The sequence below is a fragment of the Falco punctatus genome, assembly GCF_963210335.1.
Source record: "Falco punctatus genome assembly, chromosome: 6".
In the NCBI taxonomy this organism is placed as follows: domain Eukaryota; kingdom Metazoa; phylum Chordata; class Aves; order Falconiformes; family Falconidae; genus Falco; species Falco punctatus.
In genome coordinates, this window is record NC_137585.1 from 68719082 (window position 1) to 68733753 (window position 14672).

Here is a 14672-nt window from a genome sequence, read left to right on the forward strand (position 1 = left end):
TTTGTGCTCCCAGAGCAGGTCTGATCCCCTCAGTGGGAGGGCTGGTTACTCAGATGCTGTCAGCTGGTGTTTCTGGTTCTCCAAGGAAACTGAAGTATTCCTCCTGCATGAGGTCTTTTGACGTCTCTGCTGAGAACAAGCTTTTAGGGTGAGCAGCCCAGTTCAGCCAACCAACTGTTTTTTTCCAGTGTGGCATCTTAACTTTGCTGAATTATTCAGAAGATTTCCATCAGAGAAAACCCAAGGTGACAGGGGCTCCTTCTTGCCTGGTGCAAGTTACACACCGAGGAGAGCCCTGCCCAGGCGTTTGCAGGCTCCGCGTCCCAGCACCCCCATTCCTGCTGTGCATCAGCTCTCCCCCACCACATGCCAGCAACTTATGACCCTGTGACGGCCTGGGAGGCAGCTCAAACAGGCAGGTGCCTACCTCTGGTGAAATCTGCGGAAGTTTTTACTATTACTGGAACTACTCTGCTTGTGGGTTTGCCTTGATGTTTTGCAAAGAAGTAAGCAGAGCGCTAAGCCGTTTAAGTGCTGAATTCCTTTTGTTTCTTGAAAGCCCAATGCCTGAGTGCACTACGAGAGCAGCCAGGCATGGACAGGGGGTGTGCAAGTGACATTTCAATGAAAATATTCAGCTTCCAAGGAAAACAACAGACAATGGAGGGAAGTGCCGTGTTTGCCAGGTTCCTTAAGGAGTCTAGCAAGGACGCACTGTGTTACAAAACAGTGATACGCATGCCAAGCCACTATCACATCAGGATGCTAATTAAAGCAAAACATAGATCTGCTGCACCACACTCCCTAGGTGAGATTTATTCCCATACTTGGGTTTTTATTGTGCCTGTAAAACATTATGCAAAAGACAGAAGGAAATCTCTCTGCATTCACAATGGGATTTACATAAATGATAAAAGCAAGCTGGGTTCTTTAGCAGCAGAAAATATTTATGTCCAAGCATCTGAGAGATGCCCCCCCGCATCACCTTTTTCTGCAGACGGTGTGCTTATTGCCATTAGTAGCAATAAGAGCAATTCTAACAGGGGAAACATCAGCAGTAAACCACCGGAACACTGGAGCTGATGAGTGCAGGGGATTCAGTTTGTTTCATGGTACAGGATGGGCAGTTGCACACACACAGACTCTCCTCTTCTTTATTTCCGGTACTCTTGTCTTGGATGAGTTGTCTCAAAAGAGCCAGCTGAAACTAGTGCCTGGCACCCACTGAAAATACACTGGGTCTATGTCAAAAGCTTTGGATCCCATGCTTCCTGCACCTCCTTGTGCTGCACAGGGATAAGATGTGTGGTAGATGTATGCGGCAGATGGATCTCATAGTGTTTACTGGCTAGGACACTTAATGGATGGGCCAGGGAAAGACATCTTCCCAATTCCTGTTCAAGCAAATATACATTAATTCTTTATCAGTTGTTGGATGAATTGTTCACTTGGTCTTGTGGGGATTTTTCGAGCAAATGCTACTTCAGAACTACAGCACCAGGAAGGCTGATGCACATCTGGGCATGCCAGGAAGAAGCCTGAGAGGTTCCAGGGGAGCTTTGCTTGGACTTTGACACAGCTGAGCAGAGACTTAGGGGTTCTAGTTAGGCAAGATTTCACTTCCCCACAAGCTTGTGGAGTGAAACATCAGTGATTTGGACAAAACAGCTTTTTTGAGTCTGCAGTAGAAAAAGAAATGGCACTAACTACAACCTGTGGTTGAAAAAAGTCTTCTGCTGCTTCTATGGGTAAGAGTGTTTTGAACTGGGGAGGAGGGTGCTATAGAAGGCACAGCTATCCAGGGGATGGATCCAGCTGGTGAATGTGGAAAGCAAAGTGGGACAGCAGCAACAGGGTTGAGCATGTGTGACACGAGTGGGAGCATCAGACCATAATTGTGGGAGAAGCACTCAGGAAAATGAATCCTGGGCCCATCACAGCCTTCAATGTGAACATACCGCGGACGTGGGCCCAGACTGCAGAGCTGGGATGTTAGATTTTGAAATTGTCCTTATCATTTGGGCATGTGTAATACAGGTTTCGATTCCAACCCGTTTCTACTGCTAAATGCAGTCAGAGGTGGTCTATCAGTACAGCTCAAAAAAAAAGACATCCTAAAAAATAGTCATGCCTTATCAAAATCTCCGAAGGCATATTGACTGGACAACACAGGCCACCCTGCTAAAAGGGTAAAGGAGTTAATCTCACTGTACCACAGTACTTTCTCATGGAGCTTTGCAAGCTGCTGACCACATAATAAACTGACCCCTGGCATCATGCCCCTGGGAACTGGGTAGCAGCTATTAATCCAGCATCAATTTCACATTTTTTTCTTTGAGGAAAAAAGATTATTACATCAGCTGGGTTACACTGGTGAGTGTTCAATACAAAGGAGTATCTCACCTTTTCCAGTGGCTGAGTTTGTAAGCTGACTAGGAAAGGTTGATGTCGGGGTAGAGATCAGGGCATGCGTAGATTTGTCAGTAACTAATTGATAGACTACAGGGTGATCACCAAAATGACTTTGAGACACCTGTAATTGTGTTGATCATGTATGATCCTGAAAGTGTGAATGTGTTCATTGGGTGGTCCTAGCTGCCCTTAGCACTTTGGTTCTTCTTTTTTTCTGGCTATGGTAGGGGTTTTGGTAGCTCCTGCTCCTTGTGTTGCCTCTGAACGCAGCACCTTCTCCTGGGAATGGCACCGAACAGCAGCCATGTTGCTTCCTTGTGCTGTTTGATGTGCAAGGGCTTCAGTTGTGGCTAGGAGCAGGCATTTTAGAGTCCATGGGCATCAGTCCAGCCTTCCTACAGCACCACAGGAATAGTGAGGATCTTCTTCAGCTTGGGGACTATAAAAGACTTTCTCATGATGATTTCCAAAACCACTTAGAGCTAGTCACCTTCAACAAGTGTAGATGACTGGCGACACCCCTGCTCCAAAGCTTGCACTTGGTATTGTTAGCTTAGCCTGAAGTGTCTCAGTATGGACTCATTAGCGACACAACACCAAGGGTGGGTTTTTTTCAGTCAAAGCATTATGCTACATCTGATGGAGAGTGAATTTTTTTCCCTGTAGCCTTGGGAATAAAGAGGTAATGGAGAAATGTTTCCACATTTTCGTTGAATAGACATTTTAAAGTTGTTTGTTTTTACAGAAATGTGAACAGTTCAGACAAAAATAGATTTTTTTCTTTAATATATCTATTGTTGTGAAGATGCCGTTGTCAATATGGAAAACAAGAAGTTTGGCCAAAGTTCCAAATAAACTTTGTTCTAATGTATTATTCTTTATAAAGTTACAGAAAGATTTGAAGTTCTCATAAATCAGACAGGCACATCTGACTATTTTCCTATACTGGTGAGTACAGTGAACAAGTACTTTCTGAGAGTTATTTGGTGTAATGTCCGGTCCCCAGCAAGGGCCAGTACCAAATCCTTAGGGTAAGAGTATGTGCCTTAATTGTTTTTTTACAGCAAAGAATTTTGGCAGCATCAATGTGAGTTTCTTCCTTCAGCCCACGAACAGTTCCCTTGCTAACTCCCACTTTGGGCTCCCTGTTGCAGCTGGGCCTGGGTGTGTATGTACCTGTATTGTATAGCTTAGTCTGGTATAGGCAATTCATGGGGCAGCAATATATATGTCTGTCAGTAATCCTGTATAGTATCAGTGCTTCCCTGAGAGCAGGAGTGAGGCATTTCTCTCCAAACAGCAGGCAGGTGGCTATTTAGAGCCCTAGCAATTTTCTTTCCATTTAGTTGGCTTTGAATAACCATCTCCTTCCTTTCATGCTTTGCCCAGAAGTTTCATTGCTGGTTACTTGATGTTCACGTAGTCACTGAATGAGTCTTTTACATTTAGTTCTGCATCTTTCAGTACCTGGTAATTTACACTGTGCTGCACTGAAATCAATTAAATAGCTGGCATTTAATTCAGGAGGAAGGGGCTTTGCAGCAAGGCAGATAATAAATGTTAAATCCATCTATGCCACAGTATGAGAATTCATTATGATATGGTAGGATCCTTCTCAGGCATGACGTGGAGGCATTCTGATTAAATGGTTACACTCACTTAAACAAAAAAAGGACTTCCATAACAACCTGGAAAGCTTTGAAGTGGAATAACACGGCATCGAAGCAAGACGCAAAATTAACATCGGCATTCATAGGTCCATTATTTCACATGGTGAAATCATTATTAAAAGTTGGGTTTTCCTCCTGAGTTTTCTTCTGGAGGAAAGTTGTACAGGACTGTGGTAAAGGGGACGGTCGTAGGCTCACAAGTGTTACATGTCAGTGCGTACCAGAAGACATTTAATGATTTTCTGGCAAAAAAACCAGGCTCAATTTCCCAAGCATGGTCATATCTCAGCTCCAACCTCTGCTCTAGGTAGCACAGTTAGGTAGGTTACTCTGGTCAAGGGTCTATAAGCACCTCCAGAGCAGTGTTGCAATAACTTGTAGTTATATTTGTATTTTATTATCTAGAAGCCCTGTGTACAGCTTCTAGAAGAACCTATCAAGCAAGGTGATGATGAAGCATTATCATCCCTTTCATATTCACACCGGAAGAAAAGATCTGTTGCTTTACATTTTGTCTGGTGCTTTCCCCCAGAACTCTTCAAAGGGCATATTTTTAAAGCCAGGGAGATTCACATAGTTTTCTGTGGCTGCGCTGGGGGTGAGGGCCCTAAACAGGATTGTGCAAAACCTAGAATTTTTAATGGAAATACAGGTTGCTGTTTGAAATCCTGTTTTGACTTCTTTCCGTAGTTCTGTGGTTACCTCTTCTTACAGAAACTATTTTCACAGGACTGCAGAAGTTCTTGCCATAGTTTTCTGCTTTTAAATTTCTCCCTGGAAAATTATTCAGTGGAAAATAAATGTGGAGGATTTTGTTTTTTTCTGTTTTCTGAAATAGTGGTTAGGTCTGCTGTAGCCAAACTTTTACTTTTTTAAGCATTTTATAGAAAAAGAAAATACTGCTGCTGGTGAAGCCGTTCTTTGATGCGTTTATAAAACATGTGCTCATTTTATTCTGATTCATGCCACATGGTTATATCTCAGCCTGTAAAGGCCATTTTTTCCCCTAAGTTGGAGGAAAAGTGTGTTCAGAGATCCAAATACTTATGTCTTCTTCTCCCTTCTTCTCCAAGACAAAATTACAATTTGGGGCTGTGGGATCCTGGCTTAGCTGTAAAAGGGTTTCTCTACTTCAGTACTGAAGGTGGTTTGGAGGAGTTTGGTGTTTATTCTGTCTGATTATTCTGTTGGTTAGTAGCATTTAACCACTTTTTAATTCTGTTTTCTTCATCCCTAATTGATGATACTCTAAGGAGCACTGACATCCTTGGGTGAGACATAGTGGAGGTTTCAAATGTCCCTATGTCCTGTGGAAAGATGATAGCCCTCTCCAAAATGCACTGTAATGAAAAAGAAGTCAGAAACATAATTTGAAATCCACTGAAAGAGGGCTGAGATTTTAAGACCTATAAGCCTACAAGGAGGCAGCATTACTAAAAACTGGGGTTGGCATTCTTAATATTAAAAGTCAGTTAGCAAAATAAAATTCATGCAACTATTTATCTCTGCCTTAGAGTTTTTGCCATTAAAACTCTGCCACGAGCATCTTACAGCTCCATAAAAGGGGTTATTCCTTTAGGAAAAAACAGAGCCAAGCATCCGTCCTGCCATTGTGATGAAGTTGTGACAGTGTTATGAGATATACTCAGTCCTAAATTTCATGGTCACCCTGTTGCAAAACATTACCCAGTACCACTGGACAGGAGAAGTGTAAACATAATTAAGCAATATTGAGCAGAGGGGAGGGAAATTACCTTGCTCTGATTGCTCACCAGCTTTATCTGTGGGAATATTTATGTCACTGCACCCCAGGGTCTTTTCCATCATTTAACGCTTGTGTCCCTGTAAACATGGGGCAGGACCATCTGCAGAAAGTGTTTCTGACATTTTGCCTCTTGGTGCTGGAAACTCTCTGCCAGAAGCTTTTAAATCTGCTCTTTTCAGACAGTTTTGCAGCTGGATTTGCTCTATAGAGGTTTTGCTTCATGTTGCTGTTGTCTTGCTTAGTTTGAAGGGTGGCAAGGGAAATGTAGGTTAGACTTCTGTCACTAAAGATTCAGTCATACTTAGATGAAATATATTTTAAAAAGCAAATTTCGTGGGGAAAAGCATTTTATCTTGCACCTTCTTCCCCCAGGAGCTTCACATGGCTGTAGGTGGACTCCCTTTCCTTGCTATTGAGATGTGGCCACTCAGGAGAGCCACAGAAGCTCCTGGAAACAGCTTATAGGAACATTTTGGGGAGAGACCATTCTCCTGCTGTGTATGGACATTTACTTTATAATTGAGTGGTGGTGAGGAGCGCTGCCTGCAGGCAGAAGGAGCCAGGGCTGCTGCCAACAGCACTTCCCACCAAGCTGGAGAGAGGTGCTTTTGAACAGTCAGTCTCTCCTTTAATCCTGGCCCCACCTGAGCTCAATTAACTCAAGAAATTTGTCAGTGCATTCATGGCTGTGTATGTTCAATAGCGTAGTGCAAAAAGGCAACTGTTTGTGCAACAGCAATGGCAAACAGCAATGGGGGAGGAAAAGAAAGAAAAAAAGAAAAATAACTGATGTAGCTGCTGCTTGTGCACTTGACTGAAGATCTAGAGCTGCTCTCTGGCCTAAGTATCCTTTTCCTTGCAGCATGCTGTTAAATGTGACCATGCTGATAGTCATATAATAGGTTATCACCTGTGGCTGAGCTGCTTTCCTGGCCACGTGTCTGCTCTCAGCCCGCTCCATTTGCATGTACCTTCATCCAAAGTGTTCTTTCTGTACAAGGTGTTTTGCTACAATTTTCCCATGTTACACAGGTGAACATACCACTCTCCAAACCTGCAACAGCAGAGTGGGCCAGAGACATCCCAAAGGGGACTGCACTTGATTCTCATCTCATATTCTGCATATTCAGGTGCTATAGGTCACCTGAAGCCAGTCTGTAGGTTATAGCCCCTTGGATTCCAGTGGGAGGCAGGCACAGGTATATTTTTTATTGCTTGGTTGCTTTTCCTGATGTGTGACAGCCTCTGGCAAGGCGAATGACATAATGGTGTGCCTCTAATGTCTTGGAGGACCACTGCAAATACCCATCAGCTGTTAATGAGTCAGGAAGGATTAGTTGGCTCTAAATTTCGGTACGCTGCTGTGTGCACTGCTGGTGCAGCCCCTGGAGCAGGGGCTCCTGCTGCAACCAAAGGGACAGTGGCAGAGGAGACAGCTCATGTCTTGAAGGAGGAGGAGGAGGAGGAGGAGGTGGAGGAGGGAAAAGCAGAAGCTGAGCCATATGGTAGAAAAAATAGAAGCAGACACAGTATCTCAGTGGTCGGTGTTCATTAGACTGTCTCTGATGCGCGGGGAAGACTGAGTGCATTCTGCTAGAGGAATTGGAATGTTCTTCTGTAAGCTAAAAAATGTAGCAGAGTGGGTAAGGGACAAGTCTCTTTATCTGTGGAAAAATATTCTAGCCTGTTTACCAGCACTGTGTAGCAGGAACAAGGAGCTGCTGCTCTCCAGAGTCTTGCATGGATTTTTTTGTGGTTAGAGCACACTCTGAAAATCTTGAGATCTTTTCTTACTCTATCATTGATTTACATTGTGGTCTCAGATCATTTTGTCTTGTAATTTCCCTGCCCACAGAAAAAGAACACTTTCCTAATTAATTCTGGGTAAGATTAATTGGTTTTGTGGTGTTTTTTTTCTTAAGTCAGTGCTACTCTTCAAGCAGTAAGTTGTTAAAAGAAATAAGAGTACTGGAATCTGACCTCTGGCACTGTCCACTGAGGAATACTATGGTCCATCTGGGAATGAGCCAAAGTGAGTGGACTTGTTTGTTAGCATCTATTGACTATTTGGAAAAACGTATTCGGGTATGCTTTGATTCCCTCTGGTGTTTCCCTAGGTAGCCTATGTTGTACAGTAGCTGTGCAGTGTCTTTATCCTTCCATCCCATCCATGGCTGTGCAGAAACCTATAGAGAATATAACCCAGGCTGCCTGGTGACTCAGTGTAACAGCATGACTGGTGATGGCCATCATCATTGCATAGATATGTGGGAGTCTAAAAGAGTAGAGGCATGACATCCAAAGTTAAAAATCCACTTAGATAAAGCCAGGATTTCACCTACTGTGCCTAGATATGGATGCAGGCAAATGCATCATACCAGCGATGGAGGGGAACAAAAAGAGGCATCAGTTAAAACTTGGTAAGGGAGAGCTATAAAACAGCAGCCTAAACCCAGGCTGGAGAGAAACTGAACAGCAGTATCCCAGGTTTTAATATCCATTTCTTTATGCTGCAGGCAGGTGAAAATGTTTATTGCAGATATGGGGATGAAGGAGCAATGTGCCAAAGCACATGGTACAGCAGTCTCGCTCCATCGCCTCCCTCGACTTTGGGGGCTGCGATTTGTGCTCTCCCTGTGCAGAGGGAGTGAACTGTGCCTGGATCTCTGGAGGGGCAAGGTGAGGTGGGTGATTTTGGAATCTCCAGTGTGCCCAGGTGCCCTCCAGGTTGGAAAGAAAGGCAAGCTGGCTCTCTTCCCCATCTCTCTCTTGTTCACATGTGAAAAAGTGAGCTCCAAGTAATGGATGCCCTGGGATGCATTGCAATAATGAGTAAGATAACTAATAATCAGCTCTATGTTTGAAATACTTACTGTCCTCAATAATAAACACCAGAAAGTGCCTTTGGAGCAGGATTCTTGGGGGCATGAGAGCCTTTGACTTGACATATAAGCCTTCAAACCCACTGACTCTGCTGGGAAAGTTGTCTGGGTGCTTGGGCATCTTATTCCCACTCTGGGGGGTAGATATGAATGACGTTTTTTACTACATCTACACCACTAAATAAAAAAGGTCTGTATCAATGCTATCCTGTGTCCAGGCACTGGCCAGAAGGATGGCTGCCTCAGGGTGAACTGGCCCAGGGGAGCGTGCCAGCAGCCCTGACAGCTTGGGCAGTTGCGGGACATGCCCTGTTCCCATTCAGGGACAGACTAGGCACAGCCTCCGTGCCTCTGGCCCTCTTTCAGGAAGTGGAAATAACAGCTCTTACTGCCACATGTGAATGCTGTGAGGATAAACATGTTAAACTCTATGGAGTTTTGAGGTAATATCAGTTTAGGCATGTAAGTGTGTCAAACAAATGCATTATGCAAACACCAAGTGGTTTAAAGTACAAGTTCTGGCACAGTGATATTGCTTAAAGGCTGGTTTAGTTCAGTTTCAAAGGGTTTCTCAAAACATGTCATCTGAATCCTACTCCCTCTCTGCAAGAATATGGACACTGTCACCAAAAAGCTGTTAAAAAAGAAAAGCAAAGCAGCTAAAAGATTTCTCCTGGTTTTATCTTTTTTTTAGATTTCAGAGCGAGACATATCAGTTCATCCATCAAGCATTGCTGGTCTGGCACTGGTACTGCTGTCCGTCACTCTGTGCATGAATCACTGCAGCAAGAGTTTCTCCCTGGCATGCATTTTTCAGAGCTTTCTGACACAATTCAAACTTCAGCCTGTCCACAGTCTCACCACTGGCACGAACACAAAAGTTTTAGAAGTACTTTGCAGAATTATATTCTGCCAACCTAATTCCCACCTGGAGATACCAGCCCTTATTTAGCCACAGGTAGCTCTGCACGGTGATTAGGTCTCTCCCAAATGCAGGACAAGGAGAAGAACAAATGGAAGAGGGAACCTGAGCTAGCAGAAGGAGCACTGACCCGGTCTTCAAGACACTTTCTTGTGTACCTTCAGCCATGCATACACCATGCCGGTGTGGCTGTTAATGTGAAATTTACTTTCTTGCTGTTTACTTGTTCTGTAGCCTCTTGGTAGTAAATTATATTCATGGCCTCCAGGTCATGATCCTGTTGAATAATTATTTGCAAGGCAGAAGAAATACGTACTGTTTTTACTCTATTTGGACTCTGAATGCATAAATATTCGTCTTTTTTTTTTTTCAGTCTGAACACGCAAGTGCCCTTTAGAATGTGAATATTAACATTGCTTTCAGAAAACATGTTTTCTTTCCCATGCATTACTTCTCACGTAATGACCCATTTTAGAGAATTCAGCATTATTTATGTTTTTCAGAGAAAATCCTAAGCCAAAAGGTATCCTACTTTCCCTCATATTGAATTCTCACTCAGCAGATAGCATCAGATTCTAGTGCAGCTCCGTCTTGTACAATTAACCTGTGAAGCCTTTGCCTTGTGAAGCTCCTTGGTACAGAGAGATGGAAAGTAAATACAATTGCTTGTAAGCTTTTACTTCTGGTGATATGTTCAGAATTTTTTTGAAAGTTCTAAAGCTTTATCTTCTGACAAATGATAGAATCATGGAACGGTTTGGGTCAGAAAGGACCTTTTAAAGATCATCTGGTCCAACACCCCCATGCCATGGGTAGGTACATTTTCACTAGATCAGGTTGCTCAAGGCCCCCATCCAGCCTGGCCTTGAACAGTTCCAATGGTGGGGCATCCGTGACTTCTCTGGGCAACCTGTTCCAGTGCCTCACCACCCTCATCATAAAGAATCTTTTTTTCTCATGTCCAGTCTAAACCATCTTTCAGTTTAAAACTGTTGCCCCTTGTCCTGTCACTATGGGTCCAGGTAAAAACTCTGTCCCCATCTTTCTTTCATAAGCCCCCTTTATATATTGAAAGGCTGCAGTAAGGTCTCCCTGGAGCCGGCTCTGCTCCAGGCTGAACCACCCCAGCTCTCCCAGCCTGGCCTCACAGCAAAGAGGCTCCAGCCCTCTGACCGTTTTTGTGGACCCACTCCAACAGGTCCGTGTCTGTCTTGCACTGGGGACTCCAGAGCTGGTTGCAGCACTTCAGGGGGGTCTCAGGACAGTGGAGCAGAGCGAGAGAATCACCCCCCTCGCCCTGCTGCCCACACTGCTGGTGATGCAGCCCAGGGTACGTTTGGTTTTCTGGGCCGTAAGTGCACACTGCTGGCTCATGCTCAGCTTTTCATCCACCAGTATCCCATCCAATAAGTCCATCTGTGTTGGTTTGGTGAGCAGCAGGTCCAGTAACACTTCTCCTCTGGTTGGACTGTCTATCACCTGGATTAAAAAACCTATCCTCAACCTGCTCTGAGAGTCTTCTGGAATGCTAACAGTTTTCTGACTGCTTTTGCAGCAGATGTCAGGGTGGTTGAAGTCCCTCAGTGGAATCAGAGCCTGTGACCACAGTGCATCCTGTAGTTGAAGTAAGGACACCTCATCAACATCTTCCTTGTGATCAGGCAGTCTGTAGTAAACACCCACCATGTGGTTTCCTTTGTTGGCTTGACCTGTTCATTATATTTTCAGACAGCTCTGTGCAATCACTCCTTTTTTTTTACATAGAGGGCAACTCCACTGCCTCTCCTTCCTTGCCTGTCTATATATCTAAATAATGGATAATAAAGTTTATGATAGAAATGTACTATTTAAGACACAAAGAACCGAAGTTTAACCAGCACCAGCAGCTAAACTTGATAACATAAGACTTGTCCAAGCTTTCTTCACCACTTATTTCCTTTACTGGATCGAAGCCTTTGCACCCTGGCTGGGCCACAGGATCTACCTGTTCTTAGAGTTCCTCTGGTATACTTGACATATACAAGATTTCCCTTCTAAGCCCAATGTCTTAATTACTTGTCTGGGTGTGTAGTAGGGACTTTGCCTTGGCTCCCACAGAGAGGCAATGTGATGGTGTCAGGCCACGCAGGGTGTTCCAGTCAGGCTTCTGCAGATGAATCATCTGAAGGACTGTTTTTGAAAGATTAGGCTCTTGCATTTGATTCACTCTCCTTAATGTGCTGAAAATAGCGTGCATTGTTCTCATAATCCTTAGCAACTTGAAAACTGCCATAAACTGAATGATTTTTAATCTTTACCTACAGCAAGAAAGTAGGGTAGTTCAGTTATTCCTGCAGTTACTTAGCTAATGCTAATTAATGAAGAACTTGATGGCTTTGTTTTTTTCATCAGTTTTCTAAAAATTTCACTTTTTTCAATGAGTCCTTTACAAATCTAAGGCACAGTGAAGAGACAGGTTTCTGCTATGTGCATTATTAAGTCAAAGCAACATGGAAAAATATAACTGCTCAGGAAAAAAAGACCCACTCCTACAATCTCATAAATCATAGATTATCAAGTTGCATAATACCCTGGGTATGTTTTTTGCAGGAAAGTTCTTTATAGTCATTTCATAGGACAAAAATAAATTAAGGTGATATTGAGAAGTGGTATTGCGCATTGGTGGAGTCGTAGGGTACATACAGGACAGAGACTACAGACCCATCAGACCTAAGTTACGCCCAAAACTGATCTGGGGGACTGTGAATTCCAGCTTTGGCTATTTTGAGTACTATTTTGAGCTGAACTTGCTTTATTTCCACTGAAATCTCTTCCTTCTCAGTTACAACCAAGTTGGTGAATGACTTACAAGTGGTTGGATAGATTGGTTGAAAGCTCTAGGTAGATAACTTTAGTTTGATACCAATCTCTTAAAGGTTTAAAGGCTGTAGTACATCTAGGAAGATCACCTCTCAAATGACCAGCACAAGCGACCACACACATTGTGCAGTGCAGAGGAAGCACCATGTGTCTGTCTGCAAAGTGGCAAATTTTGCCCTCAAAAACTAGAGAACGGTTGTTCTGCATGGCTGTTCTGTGGCTATGATGATCCCGTGCTTACCACCACTTTGAGGAGGGGTTACAGTTATATCTTGAAACCCTATTGACCTAGAGATTTCTGCCCTGATTCCTGAGCTCAATCGCGCTGAGCAAAGGCTTGCCTCTCCTGTCAAAACTGCATTAAGCAATGGACTGATGAAAATTAACAACCATCAAGCCACCTGGGACCAGTAGATAATCTCATTCCATATTCAGTAAGGAATGCCCTGCTCCTTTTACTGTATAAACCAAATGCCTCAAAGGGATCTTCAAGGACTGTGTGGAGGGACTAGAAGCAAGACAGAGAACAAACAGGACTAGTGGCCTGAGGATGGGGGTGAGCAGCACTGATCTGCTTTCCATGCCCAGCCAAGTGATTATCAGCTGTGATGCTCCCTGGGGCTTTCTCAACCCTGTGGAGTGCAGAGACCATGTGTCCATGCTCACATCTAGGGGCACAACATGCTGTTGCTGAATTCAGCTAGAATTATTCTGCTAACTTTGATAGGATCAGTCCCATAGGTGAAATATTTTTTGCTTCTGGATAGGGCTGTAATAATAACTGAAAAAAAATCAGCATTGCATGGGATGGTAGAGTGCTTGTGATAAGCTAGGGAAGTAAAAAATACTTTGGCAAACAAAATTCCCAGGTAAAAGGTGGGAAAGAACCAAACCTGATATTTGCAGCAAAGAATGTGCAAAACCCCTGGTGCTGGCTAGATCTGGTTTGCTAGATAAAGAGGGTAAGGGGCTTTTCCATGACCTCTGGGCCACGTGTCTAGGACAGGCTTCATAGAATTGTAAATCAGTCATTTGGGTTGGAAGGGACCTTAAGGATCGTCTAGTTCCAGCCCCTGTGCCATGGGCAGGGACACCTCCCACCAGCCCAGGCTGCTCCCAGCCCCGTCCAGCCTGGCCTTGAGCATCCCCAGGGATGGGGCACCCACAGCTGCTCTGGGCAGCCTCTGCCAGTGCCTCACCGCCCTCACGGTAAAGAATTTCTTCCCAATATCTAATTAGGATAGGAGTTACTTCTACCCTGCTTATGACCAGTCTGCTCTGCTTCTCAGGAACATCCATGCCACAGAGCATTTGGCCCTTGGTCTCCTCGAGGCTGCAGATGGTGCCATGATGGCCCTCACATATGATCAATATGCTACATGCTTTTTTCAGTTCAGAGTGTCTCATAGGGTGTGAAGGACCATGTTGCAGTCCACCACAACAACACTTTTACAGTGTGACACTGAGGGTGTGAATTGCATGACCTAGTGACTGGTGTGGGAAGCTAGGAGGTGTTAAGAGAGAGATCTCATTGTAGTGATCCAAAACAGAGCCATGGTGTGAGCTAGGAGGCGATCCATGGACCTCAGCTATTTGGTGCTTAAGTGTGTGCTTAAGCTCATTTCCTGACCCTCATTTAGTTGGCATTTGTAGATGTGTCCTATGTCTCCCTCCTGGCAGAAGACAAGACAACCTTCAAATCCTGAAATTGGATCTGCACGGTCAGATCCTCAACCAAAGTCACCACTTTTTTGAGATGACCAAGACGTCTCCCCTCCCAGCCAATTTCAGGATCGGGAAGGGGGGTCTTAGGTCTGGTTTTGGTATCTCTGGTCCTGGAGGCTGAGCTGGTTGCTACCCTACCGAGGCGGAGAGGCCGTGGCTGATCCCAAGTTAAGTGTAGCAGCTGGTGGGTAGGAGTCAGTGCTAAGGCAGCATCCTGTGCTTCCCTGGCAGTGTGAAGAGCTGCTTGGTGGTGAGGGAGGGGAGGAGGGAGTATGTTGGGAGGAAGCTGTCATGGATGTGCCTCTCATTGCTGCTCACAGTCCTACGCTGGCTGAGTCAGAGCTGGCGGGAAAGGCGAGACACGCAGACAATGTCTGGGAAAGGTCCACACTCAAAAACAGGTTTATGAGGAGGAGAGAACCAACCGGACCCCCTGT

At 44.4% G+C, this 14672-nt stretch overlaps 1 protein-coding gene across 3 annotated transcripts in view; it reads left to right on the forward strand.

Moving 5' to 3' along the window:
* The window catches only part of CAMK1D (calcium/calmodulin dependent protein kinase ID), a 230448-nt gene that overhangs the window by 143155 nt on the left and 72621 nt on the right, over positions 1-14672 (forward strand). The window lies entirely within an intron of this gene.